We start from the raw sequence: 24,359 nt of genomic DNA on the forward strand, positions 1-24,359 counted from the left end.
TTCATATCTCAAAATCCTGTAGTGACAGGCAAGTGACAAAGCAGCAGGTGTGGATATCCTACAAACTATAGTCAAAACCCTACATATAGGTGACCCAGATCATAGGATCATCTCCTCATTGGAACTAGCAGGGGAATTCTGCAGTCTCTTAGTCACCTGTTGTGATGAAGGGGCTAGAAAAGGGGCCCCGGAAATTGTCTGCTTCACAAAAACTGGCCTGATTACATAGATCTCACCCTGTGGTCAAACCACACCAAAAATGCATTAAAAACTTCTTCAAAGAATATTACACTTACCATCAGTACATGGAATGTGTGCATACTCACAGACAATACAAGATTCAAAAAACCTGAGAGAACAACTCTTGTTGCAAGACAACTCAGCAGGTAGAAGATCCAAACAGAAGCCTTAATGAAAGAAGGCTGGAAAATGAAAATCAGGTTACTAAAGTCAGTGTTGTATACACATTTTTCTGAAGTAGCCTCAGTGAAAGGGAGCACTGTGAAGCTGGGGTAGATTTTGCAATAAAAGCTAATCAGGTCAAGAAGTTTGTATGCCTATCAAAAGAAGTGAATGACAGAATTGTGGTGGTGAAATTGCCACTTGTAGCAAAACACTATGCCACCATGTTCCCACAATGACAAACACTGATGAAATTTAGTGTGCTTCTCTGAACAGGAACAGTATATTGCTAACTTGGAGGAACAGTTGAGCCAAAACACACATGGCAAAAATGGAACGGAAAAAGAATTAGCAGCTTTCAGAGATTTGGTTTATGGCACAGCATTTGCTCACCTTGGTCAAAACACTCACAAAATTCAAGACTTGTTTGATAAAATGATTGGAAAATGCAGAAGCTACTAAATGAAAAACAAAAACTCCATAGGGTTTATCAGCAGGATAGTTCATCCATTTCTAAGAAAGCAGCATTTAATTCCATCAGAAGTAAAGTACAAGCAAATCTAAGAGAGGAGCAGGACTCTTAGCTCAGTAAGAAAGCAGATGAAATTCAGTTTTATGCAGATAGTAACAATACAAAGTGCTTTTATGGTACATTGAAGGCTATTTATTGGCTAAAAACATATGTTGCTTCTTAACTACTAATAGAGCCACATTGATTAGAGATAGGGACATGATCCAGAGAGATGGGATGAACACTCCCATTGTGTTACTAACAGAGCATCATCAGTGGATGCAGAAGCATCGATTTACTCCAAGTTGTAGTTCCAAATGAAGAAGGGATTTTGAACTCTATTAGGCTTCTTTCATGTGAGTAAAAAACCTTTTGTTGATTCTATTGCAACTGTCTTCACTGTCAGCTAGTACCACAGCATCCATATGTGAAATATCAATTACAGCAATTGGAGAACTATTGAATACTATGGACAAGTTCACTTACCTTAGCAGTGTCCTTTCCATGTTGACACATGCATTACCAGAGCTAGCTCAGTTATTTGGAAAACTCTGAAAGAAAGTGTGGGAGAGAAAAGATATTAAACTGACTACCAAACTAAAGATATACAGAGTTGTTGTGCTGATATCATTGTTGTATGCTTGTGGTATCTGGACAGTCTATCAGTGCTATGTTAGGAAACTAAATCACTTCAATTTAAATTATCCTAGAAAGATCCTGAAGATAATCTGACAGATGATACCAGGCACTGAAAATGTTTCTTGAGCAAAACTCTCAAGCATTCAAATGTTACTACAGAGAGCATACCTGCAGTAGGCTAGTCAAGACATACACTTGCTAAAAAAAAACCTATTTTATGAGGAACTCACAAAGGGCAAGAGTTCACAAGGGTGTCAGAAGGAACCATATAGGGACACCCTGAATGTCTCTCTTAAGAACTTTAGAATTGATTGTACACAATGCGAGACACTGGTACAGAACCACCCAGCATGGCCTTCCCTTAAGAGAGAGAGAGAAAGAGAGAGAGAGAGGTATATGAGTTAGTTAGTTATATACTCTCTCTCTCTCTCTCTCTCTCTCTCTCGTCATAAGATTTGAGGTTTTTTTCCCTTATTATTCTTTATCCTCCAATATCATCAAGATGTGTCACTTCACAGTGAAGCAGTGAAGATCTCCACTTTGTATATTTGGCTTAGTTCAAATACTTTCCTACTTAGGTGTTCTCTCAACTGGTGTTCTCTAAGTCAGTGTCATCTTCATTTCCTTTATAAGCACATCTCAAGCTGTGACAGTAGAGGTCAAATGTGATAGTTACATACTTCTTGATTCTACAAATCATTCATTACAAAAAATATTTGTAGACCTTATTCACTTTTTTCTTTTCCAGTTGTATTCTTAAATACCCTTAGTATGGTATGGCTTAATGATGGCTTTTGCCAAAGTTTCTTTAAACTAATTCTTTCCCCTTTACTGCTAATTGCAGTTTAAAGATGCATAGCATTCTTTCCTTTAAAAAAAATTAAGATACTAGAAGTCCTTCTCTCAGGGACTCGCCATATTGGTGCCAAGCATTGTAAATGGAACATAGAACACTGAACTTGAAGTCAGGAAGGCCTGAGTTCAAATCTAGTATTGTATCAGACAGTTATTGTCTATATATACCTGGGCAAGTCACTTTATCCCTCTCTACCTTAGATTTTTTATCTGTAATATGAGGGTCATTACAGATAATATTACAAAGTATTTTGTGAACTGTTGTTGTGAAGGCCAAACTATTTTAGTCATATGAAATTTCAGAACTCCTTAGCTCAAGTGATCAATGTGAATCATTAGCAGAAATTACAGGTGGGCACCACAAACCACTGATCTTAATATTCCACCATCATCCTAAAGATTTAAAAGTGCATTTACATTTAGACCTGTTTAGTCCAAGGTAATATCTTTCTGCTTGGTAAATAAGTCAAGTGTTTGTTGACTAAAATTACTACTATACTTTTTCAGGCCTACTTATTAGCAAATCAATATATGAATAAACATATATTAATTACCTACTGTGTGCTAGGCATATAAGCAAGATACAACAGATTCTCTGAACTTGGGATCTAATAAACTAATGATTAAAACAACAGATAAATAATTCATTTATATCAGTTCCATCATCCAGGCAAACAACTTTTCTCCTATTTTTTTATTTTTAGGCATCAATAATTTGTTCTTGTAGATGAATTGGATTTTTTATTGTATATTATATTATTTTCTTGTTTTTATTCTTACTTTTTTGTTCTTTATAATTGTTTAAACATACCTCCAAAAATGACTTTATAAAGAGTAGATTTAGGAAATACTTCCACATTAGTAGCAAACTTTAGTTACTAAAATATAATATAAAAATAAAATATAAAAAGTGTTTTGTCATGTTATTTTGTTCATGGCATGCCCAAAGTCTTTTGATTCTCCTCTGCAATGAAATGTTCATATTGGATATATTGACTCATCACAGAATATTTTGACTCAATAATCCTCTAGATAGAGAAACACCATGGTACAGCATTAAGAGAGCCAAATTCTACTTTAGAACAACTATGACCTCAGCAATTCTCTTAGTATTTCAGTGTCCCAAGGAACTCTCAAAGATCGTATGACGCAAAAACATTCCTTATCATTTTTAGGAGTTTCCTTATTAGGAATTCCCTACACCCATGTAATTTCAGTTCTAGAACTAAATATGTATACACACACACACACACACATATATTTATAATCTGTAATATGTGTATTTGTGTTCTGAACATTTAGACACTTGCAAAATACTATTAAAATGGTATTTGTCTGCATTTTTGTTTTGTTTTACTGTTTCTTATTTTCTCATTAACAGCTTAACTTTCTTTGATCAATTCTAATATTTATAGAAATATATTCTTCAGTGAGTTTTTGTACTTTTCCATTTGACCATTTCTATTTTTTAGGGAGTTTTTTTCCTTCAGTGAATTTTTGTCCTTTTAATTTGGTCAATTTTGATTTTTAAGACAATCTTTTCTTCATTGACTTTTTGAGACCTCTTTTTCCATTTGGATTGGTCTATTTGTCTGTTGGGGTTTTTTTTAGGTTTTTGCAAAGCAAATGGGGTTAAGTGGCTTGCCCAAGGCCACACAGGTAATATTATATTATATTATATTATATTATATTATATTATATTATATTATATTATATTATATTATATTATATTATATTATATTATATTATATTATATTAATTATATTAATTATTATAGGTAATTATTAAGTATCTTAGTCTGGATTTGAACTCAGGTACTCCTGACTCCAGGGCCGGTGCCCCATCAACTGCACCACCTAGTTACCCCTGGATTGGTCTGTTTTTAAGGTTTTATTTTCTTCAATAATTTTTGTGCCTTCTTCACAAGCAACTAGCTCATTTTTCATGATTTTCTTCCATCCCTTTCATTTCTAATCCCAATTTTCCCATCTACATCTCTAACTTGATTTTTCAAAGATATTTTTGAGCTCTTCCGTGTCCTGAGGCCAATTTATATTTTTTCTTGAAGACTTTGGATATAGGAGTTTTGAATTTTTATATTCTTGTAAGTTTATGTTTTGATCTTCTTTTTCATCATAGTAATTTTCATGACAGAATTTTTTTCTGTTGTTTGGTTATTTTCCTAGCCTATTACTAGACCTTTAAGTCTTTGGCAAAGTTAGGCTCTGCTTGCAGCGTGGAGGGCAAACTTTTTTAAGCTTTAGCAGTTTTGTGCAGATGTTTTCAGAGATACTTCTTGAGAACTGTAAGTCTTCATTTCTTTCAAGGTGGTATGGTATAAGAAGAGTTGTTTTTACTACTCGCTTAGCCTATGTTTTGGTCTGTGTGTGCCCACAAGCAGTCTTTTCTGCACAAGAACTATGAGAAGTGCCCCCTCTTTACTGTGGCCACAAATCTGTTGTTAGTCCTTCTCCTTACCCTGCAACTTTTTGCCCAAAACTGTGGCCCAGATCTGAGTATATGCAAAGCAATGGAATTCTGCTAGCAAAGTGATCCTTGTAAGGTCCTTTTGATCAGTAGTTTGATCTCCTTACCATCTGTGTGCTGATGGCTTCAGGGTTGATTCAGTGCCTCCCAGTGCCTGTTCCTAGTTTTCTGAGGCTAGGGCTGTGCTGGACTGTGATCCACTCCTACCCAGGTGTGGCTTTAGTTGACTCTCCTTTGTTGGTAAAGGTTAAGGAGGTTAAGGAGGAAATTTTTTCCATTGGGGTCCAACAACTTATTTGCATTATATGGTTCCCATTTAAGAGTGATGGCAAATCACTTTACATTCATTATCTTGTTTGGTTCTCCCAACAAATGTATGATGTAGGTGCTATTATTATGCCCATATTATAGATGAGGGAACTGAGACTGAAAAAAATTAAGTGCCTGGGATTAGGAAGCCAGCATAGCTAGACATTAAATAAATCAATCTTAGAGTCCTCTCAAAGTTAAAATAGCTAATTAGTGGAAAAGCTAAAATAAGAATTATACTAATTTAGCATTAAAATAATTTTTAGGTATGGGATTCTCATTGTATTCCTCTAATTGTGGAAAGCCCTGTGGTTTCCATAGGGAAGGATAGATAAGAGGTGAAAAAGATAATCGAGTAATGTGAGCCTCTGAAAATTCTTAAATTAATATACCCAACATAGGTAAAATACCCAACATAGGTAAAAGGTATTATTATTCATTAAAATAGATTAGTCGGTAATTGTTTGGACTTTGAATCTAGGTACAAATCTGTCATGAAAGGCAATAATGATAAAAGGAGTCAAATAAAAACTATGGATGTATGAGAAAGCTTGGTAATAGCCTCAAAGTGGAAGACCCAGAAAGTTCGAGGATAACATGACAGTACTTCTAAGTGAAGAAGAAATTAGAGCTTAACAGAAACCTATAAGAAAATATGGGGAAGTATAAAGTCAAACTTGGCTCAGCTCATAAAGTTGTCTAGGATCACCCCTTATTGTATAGCTAATAGAAAGAAAGGAAATTGGAAAGGAGCATCTATTTTGGAGAAGATATGAGAGTCAGACAATGTTGAAGATTTTTTCCCCCATGCTAACTCTTAGGCTCCAATAGTATTTGCAACTTCTATCCCAATAGGATAAAAACTTATAGAAGTAGTTAAAGCTTTCCTGATTAAGCCAAAGTTAGGCTATACTACATCCCCAACTACTGAAGTTTAAAATGGACCTGTTGAATCTGACCCTAATACAGACCAGTCTTCCAACACAGGGCAACACATGCAGCTACAATAACTAATATTTTTAAAAGAATAAAAAAGTAAGAACAGTAGTTTTCTGTGCAAGCTTTTTGTTTTGTTTGTTTGCTTTTTTTTCAGGAGAGATGACTTTAGCTAACCCTGAGAGACATGAGCCAGCTAAAATCCCCTGGTCCTAAATGGGGTCAAAATCATTCTCCCATTAGCAGCATTCTAGAGTAGCATTTGTTCATTGACCAAAAACAAACAGAACAGTTTCTTTTCTATGGCCAAATGTACTGCCAGTTGAAAGCTATCCAGTTTGTTATTAGATTCAGGTGTTTCTGCAGTGGTCTAGCTTTTACCCTCTTAATTCTCCCTTTCCTGAGATTGTGTGCTTCTGGCATCAACACTTTTATTTTCTTTTCAACGAGTAGTTGCAAACTCACTGCAAGTTTCAGGTTGGTTAGCAGGTGGCCTTGCTTGCCAGGAAGGAACTTACAAACAAGGATGGCCTCAGGGATTTAGCTAGGTTCACAAATTGGTATCAGCCCACACCCATACTACAAGATCTTATGGGAACTTTGATGTCAACAGAGAGCAGAATAACCAGTGCATTAAAACTTCTCATATAAAACACTTTCTGCATGTCCAATGGGAATATCAAATAGTAAAGACATGCTATTTTTAAAGGAAGTCATTTGAGAGATGAGGAGAGAGAAAACAGGTGAAAAATATATGCCAAGTGACCTGCTGTTCCAAGGATTTCACAACTGAGAAGGTAGCAGAAAATGCTGAAAACAAAATCAAATTGCTCTTGCCAGGCCTCCTAATCTGCTTTGCCTGAAAGGAGAAAGCCACTCCTCTTGAGAGGAAGCTGGCCATATCCTCAGAATTGGAATCAAAAACAAAGGGAGGAAAGCAAACTGGATGCACAAATTACATATTCCTTGAACAGCAGGGTCCTAGAAATGACTAGAAGTATTTTTCAGAGATCTCTAGCAAAGTGGTAGGAATTTTGTATGCTAAAAAAGATGATATTCTTCAAAGGTCAGTATTTTATCTAAATTTACATTATATATTAGATAAAAAGAAAAATAATCTCTTCTGGGATTTTCAAAATGGTCCAAATTGGCCAAAAAAAGATCTTAAAGATCCTCTGACTTGCTTCAAACTCAGTTGCCTCATCTGTAAAATGAGGATGTTGGACTTGATAATCTCTTAAATTCCCATTCAGATAAAATTTAAAAAAAGAAATCAAAAAAAGAGTTTAGGATAGTAATAGGTGCTGGTAAGAGACGGAGATACAATTGGAAACCAAATTTGAAGCAAAATGTAATACCAATGAGATGAGTTTCTCATGGAAAGAAAAAATAAAAAAATAAGTACAACTTATGATTTGTAATCAAATGTGTCAATCTTGTGGGCTTTTCTTACTTTTCCCTTCAAGAGGCTAACTGTAGCAGCACAATGTAAGCCTATGGAACTTGTCATATATTACTTACTTTCTAGTTAAGTAGTATTTATTTTTATACCTCAAAAAGAAGCAAAGTGTGTACTACTTCTATAATCCTTGTACATACAAACATAGGAAGTAGATAGTTTAATGTTTTGGTTCAGACCTGTAATTCCATCTGCTGTGGGGAATTCTAAGGGTGAAACTCTTTTCACTGATGTAAATGCAGCAACTTATTTCTAATTGATTTCTAAAGAGTCACCTAGGGTATAGGAAGAATAAATGATAGAGCTAACATGAGTCACAGGTAGGACTTTTCATGAACCCAGATCTTTTTGGCTTCAAGACCAGGCCTCTATTTGCATGCAGCCCTGGCAATCCTTTGTAGAAATATTATTTTTTGTCAGATGAGAAAACTAAAGCCAAAGAAAAGTGACTTGAATAAGATCACATTGCTAATAAGTAGCAGTTAGAGATTCAATCCCAAATTCTGACAAATTTCCATGTTTTTTTCTCTTAGAATGTTTTGTTATAACAGTTTTGTTATAACAATCTAGTATCATAGATTTATAACTACTTGACCTTAAGTGAATAACCCAAAGTCACACGAGTAATAAATGGTAGAGTCAAGATTTAAACCTGAGTCCTCTGACTCCAAAAACAGCATCCTTTTCACAATATCATGTTGATTTCTTTTTCACCATTCAATGAACCCTATTCAGGTGCAATATGTCAATAATGTTGTATGTGCTGGTCACATGTTACTAAAGACTGGACAAGAGAAAATCAGGGAATCTTGTGGTCAACAACAACAAAAAAAACGGTTTGAGCTAAACCTTACAAAAAAGCATTTTTGACCATAAAAAAATCCCCTCCAGGTAAAGACTTCTTCATATTGTGGTCTAACTGAAACATGATACTATCAAATAAAATGGAATGTTTGAAAAATAAATTACCAGAGATTAAGGAGTATTTGCTACTGTTACAAAGCATTTCTTTAGAAAATGACTCAGAGGTTGCTTCCTTTAAACAATGGGCACCCCTAGCCCTTTTGAAATTTAATTCTCCATCCATTGTTCCATCCAAGTAGTGATTCTGGAAGCATTTTTTAATTGTTGGACCCTGTGTCAGGTGTTAAGTACAGAAAGACAAATGGGAAGCAGTTCCTGCCATCATGGAACCTACTTTCCAATGGGGGGAGACAACATAAACCTGTAAAATTACATTCAAAATAGATATGATGATGATAATAATAATAATAATAATAATAATAATAATAATAATAATAGGTTTTTCAATTTCAAAGAGAATCACACCAACAAAATTAATGGTGGAATGATTTGTACATTATGTTTATTAGTGAGAGTTATGTTGTTCAAGGACATTTTTTTCCAGAACCATTTTACCCCATAGCCTGCTCTGATAGGAAATAGGACTATTGGTTATGGTCTGGAAATTGCAGGAGTCTCTTGTCCTTTGAATTGGATTCTCTTCCTTCCACATCAACAAGGCATCTTGGTGTACTATTAATGCCCAGCAAGCATCAGAAGGCATATTTAAACCTATTTCCTGATGGACTAATTATCAGTACAGTCTTTTCTCTCAAATGTGCTGCCTCAGAACCCAAAGACTTTGGTTCCCTGGATGCTGTCTAGAGGGTCACATGGTTAATTAATTAGTATTTAGTAATTATTCATTCACTAATTAGATGATGAGGCATTTGGTTACCTTTGAAGGGTAGGACAAAAGAAGCTAGGAGATTACCAAAGACATCCTTAAGAAAATAGAACTTAAACTGTATCTTAAAGGAAACCAGAGATTCCAAAAGATAAAAAGGAAAAAAAAAAGTTCAAGGCGTGAGGCAATCACTGCAAAGGAAATAGAAGATAGAGTGTCATGTGTAAGGAATGAGAGAATGTCAATAAGGCTCGACTATGAAGAACATGAAAAGGAGTGATATCTAAGAAAGTTAGAAAAGTAAGATGGAACTAATTTGAAGAGTTTTAAATGACAAACCAAGGAAAATATATTTGATCCTAAAGGAAATAGAGAGCCTCTGGAGATTATTATGGGAGGAGAATGATACGATAAAATTTACACTGCTCTGTGTAGAGGTACTGTGTAGAGGAAGGATTCATGTGGGGGGAGAGACTAGAGGCAAGAGGACTAATTAAAAGCCCAAGGCAAGAGATTATTAGGGAAGAAATGAGAGATGAAGATGGTAGTGACTCTAAGAAGGAGACCCACTTGAGACACTATAGAATAATATTAGATAACTACATGGCCTGCAATTCCATAATTAAGGCAAAACAGGACCTGAGAAATCATCAAATCCAACCTCTCCTTGTGTTACTAATAAACAAGGCAAGTCACAGAAAGGTTACCCAGATTCACACATCTAGTAAGTGACTGAGATGGGTTTTGTACTCTGGTGCCCCTAAATTTAAGAATCCATTCATAATATCCTATCATGCTTTGTCACAAAAGGAAGCCATTGGTGGTGAGTGAAAGTGAAGAACTAAGGATGATACAACAGAAGTTATCCTGGATGACACTTTCTATGGTGGGAAAATTCTACAGGTGATGTGGAGGTTAAGTAAGCTGGTTTTTTGGACATGTTGAAAGTACTGTTGAAAATGTCCTTTAAGCAAAATTTGGGTGTCAACAGCATGGACATGAAAATTGAAACCATTGGAGTCACAAAATGGGAGAATATGAATAGGAGAAAAGGGCCAAGGACAAAGACTTAGGCTATAACCATAGTTAAAGGATATAATATGAATAAAGGAGATTTCAGTGTCCAGATAGGTTAGAAGGAGAAGCAAAGGAGAATATCATCAAAACAAGAGGGAATATTGTTTAGTATCGTACAAGTCTTTAAGGTCAAGGATTGCTGTTATTTTTGTATTTGTAACCCAAAAGCTAGTACATAATTGGTGCTTAATAAATGCTTATTGACTGATTTTCTGATTCATTTGAACAAACATTTGTTAAGCACCTTCCATATACAAGGCATTGTGTTAACTACTGAAGCTACATGGAAAATAAAACAATCTTTTCTCCTAAAGGTCTAACATTCTACTGGGAAGCAGAAGATAAAACATTATAAACATATAAAAATAACACAAAGAAGGAAATGATATATATAAAAAAGTGAAACATAAAAAGTACATTAATGATGTTTAAGGAGGGAGAGAAAAGAATGATTTGAGGGAATCAGGGAATGCTAAGTAGAAGCGATGCTATTAAAACTGAACCTCCTGCATTCATAAAGATTGTTACATGTACCTAAAATGAGCTTTCTCCTTATCTCCATAGCCTTATATCCTATTTCTTGTCCTCCTTCAGTAGTCAGTTTGAGATGTTAGAAGGACATTTGGATGTCCTTGGTACAGATGTCCAGCAGGCAGTTGACAGAATGGAATTGGAGTTCAAGAAAGAGATGACAACAGCAACAGACATAAATTTTGTAGATATCCTTGGAAAAATGAACTGAATTCATGGAAACAAACATTACTGAGACATTGAAGTTAGAGATAAATGAGAATAGCAACCAGAACATCGGCTTGAGAGATATTCGTATTTAGTGGATGAAAGATGAAAGATGAACCAATAAAAGAATGGAGAAGTGATGATCACACAAGTACAAAAGCAGTCAAAAAAGAATTAGGTCATGGTAACCATGATTGGAAATATTTTAATAAATAAATATAAATAAATAAATAAATAGAATATTTTAATAAACACTATCAAATGTTGCACAAGCATGAAAGAGGATGACCTACTCTTTGAGACTTGGGAAAAGACCATCTAATTCTACATCTGAAAGCTCATCAGTAACCCCAGAGACCAAATTCAGTAGAGTAGTAAGATTAAAGACTAGACGACAAGGGCATATGAAATAAATGAATAGTGAGGCAATAATGTCTAAAATTACTTTCAATTATTTTCTTAATGACTTTTTTTATTCACTCTATTTATCTCAATTAAATCACCAAGAATCAAGATATAGGTTGTTTTAGCATGTAGTATAATGTTAAGTCCTTCATAGAATTTCTATGTTTTTACATTCTAGGAAATATATGTAGGCACAAAAGACACAAATATTTTTCTAGTGGTACATATGTTGTTTGATTAATCTCATTTAGTAACAAGTTTTATGCATAAATTCTTTCCTTTCCTAGTATGGATACTGATTTAACACAAAAATTAGTCAGAGATATTTGCCATTAAGTAAAAGAAAGAAAATGGGTAAATAAATTGATCAATTCTCCTTTGCACTGGAAGAAAAATCATATAGAATCAGAAAATTGTATTAGTTCATATTTACAATAAAAAATTAAAGTAGTAACATTGTTAGAGATTATGTATTAATTTTTAAAGTCTGATGGTTGAATCCATCTAGTGCAAATGAACAGACTTTGAACAATTTTTCCCTCATAATTTGTATCTCTACATAACCATAATACTTTGTGCAAATTGATTGTTAGCTTGACCCAATGAAAGTGGTGAAATTAATAGAAATACAGGTATAGAATAAGATATGCTCAGCTTAGATTTGGGTTATTTCTACAACTCCTTAGTTATGCGGTTTTAAAAGATAATTATCATAAAAAATACTTGACATTCTAACTTGCGAAGCAGTAATTTTGTTCATTTAAGATGAAGGAAAAAATACAATGACATGGAGTATACAAGATCCAAGACAAATTTTTTATCCATGGCATCAGCCCAAACCGTGTTTTTTAGTCTCCAAATACTTTTGTTAACTTCTTTCCAAAAATATCTACTTGCCTTCTCACTTCATGGTATCTGCCCAAACCACAAGTATCAAAATACAGTCTTGAAAAACAAATCTTTCAGTATTTCTAATGAAATAGTATTAGAAGATATGGAAATTCTTCTCATGGACAATTTCCAGATCAAAGGTTTTGGATAAGCTTTTGGACTATTGCATATTTATTTGAACTGTGTCTCTAAACCCTCAGAGACTTATCCATCCTTAGCACCAACTCCTAAAGCAACCCCCTGTAGTCTGTTCTCTCAAAGTGCCTTAGGCAGAAGAAAAATTGGCTCTCCTAACCTCTCATTGGAAGAAAAGTGCTGCAACCTATGACTAGCCAAAAAAAATCAAGATAAAGGGACTTTTTTATAAATATCAAAATAGAAAATAAACTAAGAAATGCAATTCACAGAAAAAAAAATCTTTCTCAAAGTGGGAGGAAACTAACCCTTTTAGTTCTGTAGAATTCTAAATAGTATACTTAGGTTCCAGTACCCATTAGCTTAAATTACTTGTATTTGGTTGCTATATTTTTCTATTTATTTATATATCCTCTGTTATTTACCCCAAATAGAATGTAAAGTCATTAAAAAAAATTCCATTTCCTTTTTGTCCCAGTGCATAAGACCACATGTGTCAAAGAGTATTCTAAGTGCTTAGTATAAGTTTAATAATTTGCTGTTTTAGTAACCAGAATAAATGTCAAGAACTTTGATCTAGATTTGAAGTAACAGTTTATGGCTCTCTTTTAGTTGTACGTATATTCATATATATATATATATGCAATGTCTGAATACTGATTATACCAGGAAAGAAAGTGTGCTGGTCATAAAGTGAATGCGAGAGAGCACAGAGCAATATCTGGATTAATAACAATTAATATCAAGCAATGAAGACCCCAGAATGTTGGCTAAATACCTTTGGGAGATTTTTGGCATGATATGAATCAAATTTGGAAAAGAAGAAAAGTTAATACAATTTGAAATACTGAAGTGAACTGAGTTCATAAAGACTTATTGTACATGTTTATATATATATATATGTCTATGTCTATGTATGTATTTATGCTTATACATATGCATACACATATATACACATATATAGATAAATAGATATAGATATGAAGATGTATATTGACATTTGATTTTATTGTTTAAAGATTTTATTTATTTTGTTTTATAATTTTTCCCCTAATCTTAATTCCCTCCCCCCACCCCCCCACAGAAGGCAATTTGTCGGTCTTTACAATGTTTCCATGGTATACATTGACCCATATTGAGTGTGATGAAAGAGAAATCATATCCTTAAGGAAGAAACATAAAATATAAGAAATAGCAAGATCAGACCATAAGATACAAGTTTTTTTTCTAAATTTAAGGTAATAGTCCTTGGTCTTTGTTAAAATTCCACAGTTCTTTCTCTGGATACAGATGGCAGACAGCCCCACATTAACCCTGATTGTTGCACTGATGGAATGAGCAAGTTCATCAAGGTTGATCATCACCCCCATGTTACTGTTAGTGTGTACAGTGTTTTCCTGGTTCTGTTCATCTCACTCAGCATCAGTTAATGCAAATCCCGCCAGGCTTCCTTGAATTCCCATCCCTCCTGGTTTCTAATAGAATAAGTGTTCCATGACATACATATACCACAGTTTGCTTAGCCATTCCCCAATTGAAGGATATTTACATATATATTGACATTTTAAAAGTGATGCATTGCAGAGGATAACATGGTGAAAGTTAGAAAAAAAGAGGTTAATATGAGAAGACTTCATGGAGATAAGAGGACTTATTTCTTTTTGTTGTTGAATCATTTCAGTTGTGCCTAACATTTCATGACCACATTTGGGTTTTTTTTTAGATTTTTGCAAGACAGTAGGCTCAAGTGGTTTGCCCAAGGTCACACAGGTAATTATTAAATGTCTGAGGCCAGATTTGAACTCAGATACTCCTGACTCCAGGGCTGGTGCCTTATCCATGGCTCCACCTAGCTGCCCCTTGGGTTTTCTTGCTAAAGAGACTTGTAAAGGTTTACTATTTCCCTCTGCAGTTTACTTCATAGATGAGGACACTGAAGCAAACAGGATTAAATGACTTAACCTGGTAGTCTGTAGAATATCTAGCAAGTAGGTAGTCAGTAAGCATATAAAGCCAGATTTGAACTCATGTAGATAAGTATTTTTGATTCTAAGCCCAATGTTCTGTCCACTGCACTACCTAGTTGCCCTAGCTGCCAATAGAACTTAATCAAGATATAAAGAAGAAAAAAAAATATATGAAAATCAAAGAACAATAGTTTAGTCCTAATAGGAATATGGCTATATTTTTAATTTCTCACCAACCATTTTTATGTCTTGAACTTCTAACTTAACTTTCCTGAATCTCAGTTGACTTAAGTGAAAAACTGAGGAGGTTAGACTACAGGCAGCTTATTATAAGTAGAAAAAATTCTAGGTTTAGAATCAAATACCTAAGTTCAAGTGCTAGATTGACCACTCAGGCAAGTTATATCACCTCTCTGGCCTCAGTTTCTTTATTTGTAGAATTAGGGTATTAATCCAATTTACTGTAAATTCAACTGTGGGTAACTACATGCTCCTGATTAGCAACAAATTAAGTAACCATTATTTAGAGCCAAGAAAGAATGTCAAATTTTATGAGACCTTAACTAATCTGTTAATAAAACACATAAACTTTTGAAAATAATGTATTTTATTTATTTCATTAAATATTTTCCAATTACATGTAAAAAATTTAGCTTTCATTTAAGTTTTTTTAATCTCAAATTCTGTCTCTTCCTCCTTATCCATCTCCACCCCATGAGAAGGCATGATATTGATACTGATTATGCATGTGAAGTCATGCAAAAAAGATATTTCTACATTAGCAATAGTGCAAAAGAAAGGAACAACAAAATATAAAGTTTGAAAGTATACTTCAATCATCAATTAAACATTTATCTCTCTTGAGGTAGATAATAATATTTTTCATCATGAATCTTTCAGAATGCATGGGTTCTTGTCTTGAACAGAGTAGTTAATCTTTCATAGTTAATTATCTTTAAAATATTGTTGTTGCTATGTACAAAGTTCTCCTGGTTTGCTCACATAATATTTCGATAGAAGTCTTCATAGGATTTCCTAAAATCATTGTGCTCATTTTTTCTTAGAGACTGATAGTAGTCCATCACAATCATATACCAAAACTTGTCTGTCCAATCCCCATTGATGTATCCCATAAAATTTGCCATTCTTTGTGACTACAGAAAGAGCTGCTATAAATTTTTGGTACAAATAGATCATTTATCTTGGTTCTTTTTAAATGCTGAGTGCATAAATGATCTGTGTACAATGTTTGTCAATCTGACCAAGGTCTTTGGTACTTTCAGTAGTGAGGACTTCTACAAGATCATGGCAAAATTGGGTTGCCCAAAGAAGTTCATTGTATTTATTGTATACCAAATTCACGATAACTTACTCACATGAGTCCTGAATATGGTTCTAGCTATTATTCAAATGTCAAACACATGTTTGCCTTAAAAGACTATTTTATGGTCAAAGAATATGAACAGATAGTTTTCAAATGAAGAAATTAAAGCTGTATATAATCATATGAAAAAATGCTCCAAATCATTATTGATTAGAGAAATGCAATTTAAAACAACAATGAGGTATCATCTCACAACTATTAGATTAGCCCAAATGAGAAAAAGGGAAGATGGTCAATGTTGAGAGATTGTGGGAAGATTGGGACATTGATGCATTGCTGGTGGATTTTTGAAAGGATCCAAACTTTCTGGAGAACAATATGCCCAAACTATGCCCAAAGAGCAATAAAACTGTTTATACCCTTTGACCCAGCAATTCCAATTATAGGACTATATCCAGAAGAAATTATAAAAAAGGGCAAAGTCCTACATCTTCCAAAATATTCATCGCAGCTCTTTTTATAGTGGAAAGAATTGGAAATTGAGTGGATACCCATCAATTGGGGAATAGCTAAACAAGTTATGGTGCATGAATACTATAGAATATTATTGTTCTATAAGAAACCATAAATGGTTGGACTCCAGAGAAGCTTGGAATGACTTATGGGACCTGATGCTGAGTGAATGGAGTAGAGTCAAGAGAACAACATTATGAGATGAACAGCCTTGATGGACCCAAATCCTCTTGACAGTCCAAAGAGCTTGGAAAACTGTATCAAACTGGTAATAGACTATATTATTTCCAGCCAAAGAAAGAAAAACAAAACAAAACAAAACACACAGAAAATACTCACCTCTACCAAATCTGATGAACACTTTATAAAAAGTATCTCTTATGTATCTCTTTCCCTTAATCCTAATTCCTCATACCAAAAATTAATAATTTGTAAATATGTTTAACAAAATATGTATGTATGTAAAATGCCAACCTGACTGCTCCCTATTGAGAGGAAGGGCATGGGAAGGAAGGGTGGAGTGAAATTTTGTAACTTGGAAATATGCATGTACAAATGGACGAAAATTTTAAAAAAGAGGAAAAAAGACTATTTTACAGAGCATTCACACAAGGAAAACATTCAAATAGAGTTAAAAAGAAGTGATAAGATGACACTCTCAAGGAGATCAGAAGAAGCAATACAAGAACACTCTTAAGGACTCTCCCAAGAACTTTGGAATCTATTATGAAACATGGGAGAAACTGGGACAAGACCACCTAGTGGTGTGTCCACATCAAAGAAGGCTTAATACTCTATGAGCAAAGCAAAATTAGAGTAGTTCAAAAGAAACATGAAATGACCAAATTTAGAGACCTCTATCTGCCAAATGTTCATATGAACTATTGTGCCTGATCTGGAATAGAACCTTCAAAGTTTATATTGACCCATCTGCCACAGCCATACATCCACACTAGACCTTGACCCTGACATAGTGATATCACTTTCATTTTCTTCAATCACAAAGGACAACAACTAACCAATCATGATCACTTTGGGATGCACACAGTGGTTATTACTGGATCAAAGGATATGCATGGTTTTATAGTCATTTAGGAGTGCATTTATCCTTTCCATGTCATGACTTTCTTATTATGGTTTTGATATATAACAGGTTAGAATAAGTAATTAAATGAGAATTTTGGGGGAATTTCGTTGTAGTCACAGATAACACAACACAAGTCAATAGACAACAGAGAAAATGTTTTATATGAATAGTATTATACAATGTCAAAATATTTTATTTTTAATATCATAATAATTTAGGCTTCTTCTCTGATAAAAAAGGGAGGGCCAAAAATTTCCCACAAATTTTCCAGTTTGAGGAGGTGCTACTTTCCTGACCCCCATGAAGTGGAAATGATAAGTGTATCTCCAAATTATTCTCCAGAGTTGTTGGACCAGATCACAACTCCATCAGTAATGCATTTATGTCGCCAATTCTGCCAAATACATTCTAGCATTTGTCATTTTCCTTTTTATGTCACATGAGGGAATCTGATAGATGTGAGATGTTATATCAAAGTTGTTTTAATTTGCATTCCTCAGTGGTGATATAAAGTATTTTTATATGACTTGGTCATTTTGATTTTTCCTGCCTGTCCATATCCTTTGATAATTTGACAATTAAGAAATAGCTTGTGTTTTCATAAATTTGATTTGATTTCCTATATATATTTGAGAAATAAAATTTTTATCAGAGAAACTTGTAGAATTCTCCCCTCCCTCCCAGTTTCCTGATTTTCTTTTAATTAGGGCTACATTACTTTTGTTTGTGAATACTTTCTTTTTACTTTGTGTTTTGCTTTGAGACTTAGATTGTGGCTATTTTGATTTCATGGTTTCACCTGAGCATGAATCTTGATCTTCCCTGTCAACCTAGTACTTTTTTATTCTCAGGTACTTGTTGTTGTTATTGTTTGCACATTTTTCCACTTTGAATTCATATTAATGTTGAGCTCTGTTCCTGGCATGGAAGTCCTAAATTTCAGGTTTTTTCTCACTATTGTTTTGTGCACTAGTTCTAGAGGAAAGTTTTTGCTGCTTCTGAAGTGGTATAATCTAAGAAAAGAGGTGGTCACTACTCTCTTGGTCTAAACTCTAATCTAAGAAAAGACATGGTCACTGCTCTCCTGGTCTAAACTCCTAAAATAACACTTAAAATCAAATTCTAGGGGCGGCTAGGTGGCACAGTGGATAAAGCACCAGCCCTGGAGTCAGGAGTACCTGGGTTCAAATCTGACCTCAGACACTTAATAATTACCTAGCTGTGTGACCTTGGGCAAGCCACTTAACTCCATTTGCCTTGCAAAAAAAAATCAAATTCTAAAATGGTAGAGTGAAAGAATTTTCCAATACAAGACAACTTAGGAGTTGGCAGGAATAAGTCAGTCACCAGAAGTGAAGCATAGTGCAGGTATTGCCAAGGTGCCCATAGGGAACCTGGGAGATGACTGCAACAGTGGCAGCAGTAGCTCCAGGATCTTTCATACTACAGACAGTAAGGAGGTCAGGTAATTGGTCAGAAAGTGATTATAGGAGACACTTTGCTGGCACAAGATTTAGAACTGAATTTCTTAAACCTATTTCCAGGTTATAGTTCAAGGGTGAAGAAAAGTGTATCACTGGGAAAGAAAGGCCCTGATCATGAGAAGCACCAGAATGTGTGATTGCAGATTAACATTGCAGATTCTTGGGATAAGACCAGAGCATAGACTGTGAAAGAAGTTATCACACATCTTACCACTTTGGAAGCACAAAAATGTTCTAACTTCTAGAACTTGCTCTGAACACAGCAGTTTGTACCCATGCGCACACACACACACACACACACACACACACACACATATATGCAGACACAGAAGCTTAGGGTGCTGTGTTCACCCCAGGAGCAGAGCACAAATTTAACATAAGGTCAAGAAATAAGTTGTGGAAATGAACCAAAAACAAAAATCCTTCCCCATAAAATGCTATTATGGTGACAGGAAAGATCAAGAGGAAAAAAATCAAAAGAAGACAACAGTGTTAAAACAGGTACAAGAAAACTAAAAAGAAAAAAGAAAATGTGAATTGGAAAAAAAAAATCTAATAAAAATTCCTGAAATAACTAGGATAAGATATAATCAAATAAGTGAGTGAGAAGAAAAATTTAATAAAATTGAAAGTGATGCAAAAAATTATGAAAAAAGAATCACACAAACACATACACACATACGTGCACACACACACACACACACACACACACACACACACACACACAATCTTGAAGAAAATAAAATGTTAAAAACGAAATTGGCCAAATAATAAGAGGTGCAAAAAGCCACTGAAGAGGGGAGGCTAGGTGGTGTAGTGGATAAAGCATCGGGCTTGGAGTCAGGAGTACCTGGGTTCAAATCCGGTCACAGACACTTAATACTACCTAGCTGTGTGGCCTTGGGCAAGCCACTTAACCCCATTTGTCTTGCAAAAACCTAAAAAAAAAAGCCATCGAAGAAAGGAATTGTTTAAGAAACTGAATGGAATACATAAATGTGTGAATGGCTGAACAAGCTGCAGTATATCATTGTAATGGAATTCTATTGTGCTTTAAGAATTGATGAGCAGTTATGGTTTCAGACAACTGTAGGAAGAATTCTGTAAAATGATGTGGAGTGCAGGGTGGCTAGGTTGCGTAGTGGATAGAGCACTGGCCTTGGAGTCAAGAGTACCTGAGTTCAAATCTGGCCTCAGACACTTAATAATTACCTAGCTGCGTGGCTTTGGGCAAGCCACTTAACCCCATTGTCTTGCAAAAAAAAATGATGTGGAGTGAAGTGAGCAAGTGAGCAAAACCAGGAGAATATTATATACAACAATAGCAATGATGTAAGAATGATCAAGTGAAAGCCAGCTACCTTGATCATTACGGATTCCAGACAATTCCAAAAGACCCAGATTGAAAAATGTTTTTATACATATCCAGTGAGATAACTGATGAACTATGAGTGATGATTGAACTATACTTTTTTAACTTTTAAAATTTTCTTGGTTGTGATATTTTTGAATTATGGCAAATGCAGGACTATATTTTGCATGACTTCAAATATGTAATCAATATAAATATGTTTGCCTTAGGGGATGAAGTGAAAAAAAGTGAGAGAATTTGAAACTCAAATTTTTAAAAATTAATGTAAAAAAATTGAACATATAAATGAGAAAATTAAATGAGCAAAAAATCTGTAAAAATAACAAAGAAGTGGCTAAATTTATGGCTTTTAAAGGCCATGAAAAATGGAGATAAAAGAATTATTAAGAGTGAGAAAACTCTCTAAAACATGTCATCACTAATGGTCAATGAACAGAAACAGTGAAACTGAATTCTGATCAATTGGGTAACATTCTATGAGCGCTAGACCTAACATTTTAGGGACTTTTTTTGGCTAGATATTTATTTTCTAATTATATGAATAATCATGAAGTAAAAAATCTTTTCCTTAGTTATACATCAGTAATTAAATTTCCAACCCATCTTCTTTTCTTTTAAAAATGCTTTATTAGGGGAGACAGAGTCAAGATGGCAGAGAAAAGCCAGGAAATTCCCTAAGCTCTTTACAGCTTCCCTCAAAAAGAACATTAAATCAAGCCTTTAAAAGACTTCAGAAAGAATTTTACTCTGAAATAGTGGAGTAATTTTATATCTTAAAATATCTTAGAAAGACTTCAGGAAAGACTTCTATCTCACTTAAGTTGAAGGGGAGCACAGCCCAGAGCAAGAATGGTGTAGGCAAGTTAAAGAGAAGTTCTTAGTCATAGCAAAAATCAGCAACTGGTACTCCGTGGTGGCCAGCAGCTCTCGCGGCCCGCGCCTCTCCGCCGCCCGAACTAAGCCGCTCCTCTGCCTTCTCCCGGACCCGAGCCACGCGCGAGGATCATGTTCTTCTACTCCTTCTTCAAGTCACTTGTGGGAAAGGATGTGGTGGTGGAACTCAAGAATGACTTGAGCATCTGTGGGACTCTGCACTCTGTGGACCAGTATCGCAACATCAAACTAACAGATATCAGTGTGACAGATCCAGAGAAATATCCTCACATGCTCTCAGTGAAGAATTGTTTTATCCGAGGCTCTGCGGTCAGATACATGCAGCTGCCAGCAGATGAAGTTGACACCCAGCTACTACAGGAAGCAGCTCGGAAGGAGGCTATGCAGCAGAAACAGTAGTGACTGCTGCTAGTACATATATGACACTCACATTGCCCTGGACTCCCCCCTACTCCCCTAGCTCAGGAGTGAGGGTTTTGGGGGGATTTTTTTTGGAGGGGCAAGGGAAATAACAGAATGGTTGCTAAAAGTCATAAGGCAGGGGGAAAGGTGTCCCCTGTAATGAGAGGAAGGATGGATAGGGGAGGGAGAGGTATTGCATAGAGCATTCATCTTGTCCTGTTCTCAAACTCCTTGTTTCTTTCTCCTTGCTGGAAAGATGAAAAGTAGATGGAAGATAATGGGACTTGTCTCCCCAGGATAGAGATGTATCCCAAATTGGGGAATAAAAAGAACCCCTCCCACAATGGGAATAAAGTTTGATCCTCAGGAAAAAAAAAAATCAGCAACTGAGGTTCCTCAGTCATAGTCTAGCAGACTAGTAGTACAGCATGTCAGCTGAGAGGGTTCCAGTCCCAGCACAGAAGGCAAATTGTAAACCCCAGAAACCATGCAAGTCAGTCATGACAAGCTGGGTAACTATAACACAATGGGCAAGCTACTAGCATCTAAGGGCCTAGCACAGAAAGTCCATGAGCAAGCCCCTGGACCCAGAACAAGAACATGGAGACAGTGCCCTCTGTGCTCCAAGAGCAGAGCTCAACTTTAAAAACCACAACAGAAAAAAATTCATAATTATAGAAAATAGTGAGAAGAGGACATTGGAAAAAGGACTACAAGTGAAGCCCCAGAGGGCAATATGGACTGATCTCAAACCCAAAAATTCCTTTTAGAGGAGTCCAAAAAGGATTTTAAAAATCAAGTAAAAGATGTTGAAGAAAAATTAGGGGAAAAAATGAGAATTATAGAAGAGAGTGTCAACATCTTTAAAAAAGGAAGCACAAAAATTGACTGAAGAAAACAACTTCTTATAAAATACAATTGACTAAATGAAAAAGAAAAATATTATTTAAAAACAGGATTGACCAAATGGCAGAAAATTCTACTGTAGAAAACAACGTTTTTTTTTAAATCGAATTGTTCAAATTGGAAAGGAGATTAAAAAAGCTAACTGAAAAAAAATTTCTTAAATGTTAGAATTGGACAAGTGGAAGCAAATGACTACATGACACATCAAGAATCAGTCAAACGAAATTATAAAAATGAAAAAATAAAATAAAATAAAATTTAAAATACTTTATTAGAAAAACAACTATCCTGGAAAATAGTTCCAAGAGAAGCAATTTAATAATTATTGGACTATCTGAAAGCTATGATCAAAAAAAGGACCTGAATAATATCTTTCAAAAAATTATCCAGGAAAATTACCCTAATATCCTTGGACCGGTGGCAAAATAGTCATTGAAAAAGTCCATTGATCACCATCTAAAAGAGATCTCAAAATGAAAACTCCAAAGATTATAGTCAAATTCTAGAATTATCAGTTTAAAGAGAAAATACTATAGATAACCAGAAAGAAACAATTCAAATACTAAAGAGTCATAATAAGTATTACACAGGACTTAACAACTTCAGTTTTAAAAGATCAGAAGTCCTGGAATATGATATTCTGGAGAGCAAAAGAACTTGGATTGCAACAAAAAATCAATTACCCCACAAAACCAAGCATATTCTTTAAAGAGAAAAGGTAGACTTTCAATGAAATAGGAGACTTTTAAGCTTTCAAGATGAAAATATCAGAGCTAAAAAGAAAATTAGATCTTCAAACACAAGACTCAAGAGATGTAAAAAAGGCAAACAGGAAAGGGAAAAAGTGTTATTCAAGAAGATTAAAGTGTTTACATTCCTACACTGGAAGATGGAGCTTGTAACTCTTGAGAATTGCATTGCCATTTAAAAGAGTATACTTAAAGGGTGTGGGCACAAGTTGATGTTTTTATGTGATTTTATAGAACTGTAAGGCATTGAAAGGGATTGTACTATGAAAAGAGAAAAATGAGAAGCAGAATAATGTAAATTACATCACATGAAGAGGCACACAGAACCTATTTCAATAAAGGAAAAGAAAGGAGAAAGTGAGGATTACTTGAATCTTAATCGTATGGATATGGCTCAAGGAGGTAATACACACACAGATGCATTTAGAAATTTATCTCACCCTATAGGGAATTATGAGGGAAAAGGGGAAAGAAAAGGAAAAGATCAGCTTGAACAGGAAGGTTAGAAGGGATGGTATGAATAGGAGGGGAGAGGGGAATTATAAGGAAGGGGAAAAGATGAAAGGGAAGGCAGGTTGAGGGAGGTGGTGGTGGTGGTTAGAAGCAAAACACTGGTGAGGAAGAAGAAGGTAAAGGAGAGCAAAATGTATGAAAAGAAGGAAGATAGGATGGAGTGAAATACAGAATTAATAATCATAACAGTAAATGTGAATGGGATGAACTTTCCTGTAAAACTGAAGGAGATAGAATACTGGAGTAAAAACCAGAATTATATAATAGATTGTTTATAAGAAATACTTTTGGATTACAGGCTGAATCAGAATATATTATGCTTCAGATTAAATGAAACCATATAAATATATTATGCTTCACATTAAATGAAAAAAAGCAGGGTGACAATCCTGTTCTCAGATAAAGTGAAAGTAAAAATATATCTAATTTAAAAATATAAGCAAGGAAACTACATCATGATAAAAGATACAATAGAAAAAACTTCCAGGGCAGAGGTAAGATATGAAGCTAGCATTCTCCAGGAGCTTAATGTTAAACAAAGATTCTACTCACACATTAAAATTACAGATACCACCAAAAGAAAAGATCAAAACAAGTTTTCAACTGTAGACATC

General features: G+C 34.7%; 1 long non-coding RNA gene and 1 pseudogene across 1 annotated transcript in view; one reads left to right on the forward strand and one right to left on the reverse strand.

The window, feature by feature from the left end:
* Nucleotides 1-374: 374 nt before the first annotated feature.
* The window catches only part of LOC141497894 (uncharacterized), a 100,310-nt gene continuing 76,325 nt past the window's right edge, over nucleotides 375-24,359 (reverse strand). Inside the window, exons 3-4 of the long non-coding RNA XR_012471485.1 lie at nucleotides 1,400-1,464; nucleotides 375-422 (exon numbers count right to left, since the gene is read on the reverse strand). This is a non-coding gene — a long non-coding RNA (uncharacterized LOC141497894). The remainder of the gene's footprint in view (nucleotides 423-1,399; nucleotides 1,465-24,359) is intronic.
* Nucleotides 21,240-21,647, forward strand: LOC141501367 (U6 snRNA-associated Sm-like protein LSm2 pseudogene; annotated as a pseudogene).

This window comes from Macrotis lagotis, chromosome X (genome assembly GCF_037893015.1).
Source record: "Macrotis lagotis isolate mMagLag1 chromosome X, bilby.v1.9.chrom.fasta, whole genome shotgun sequence".
In the NCBI taxonomy this organism is placed as follows: Eukaryota; Metazoa; Chordata; class Mammalia; order Peramelemorphia; family Peramelidae; genus Macrotis; species Macrotis lagotis.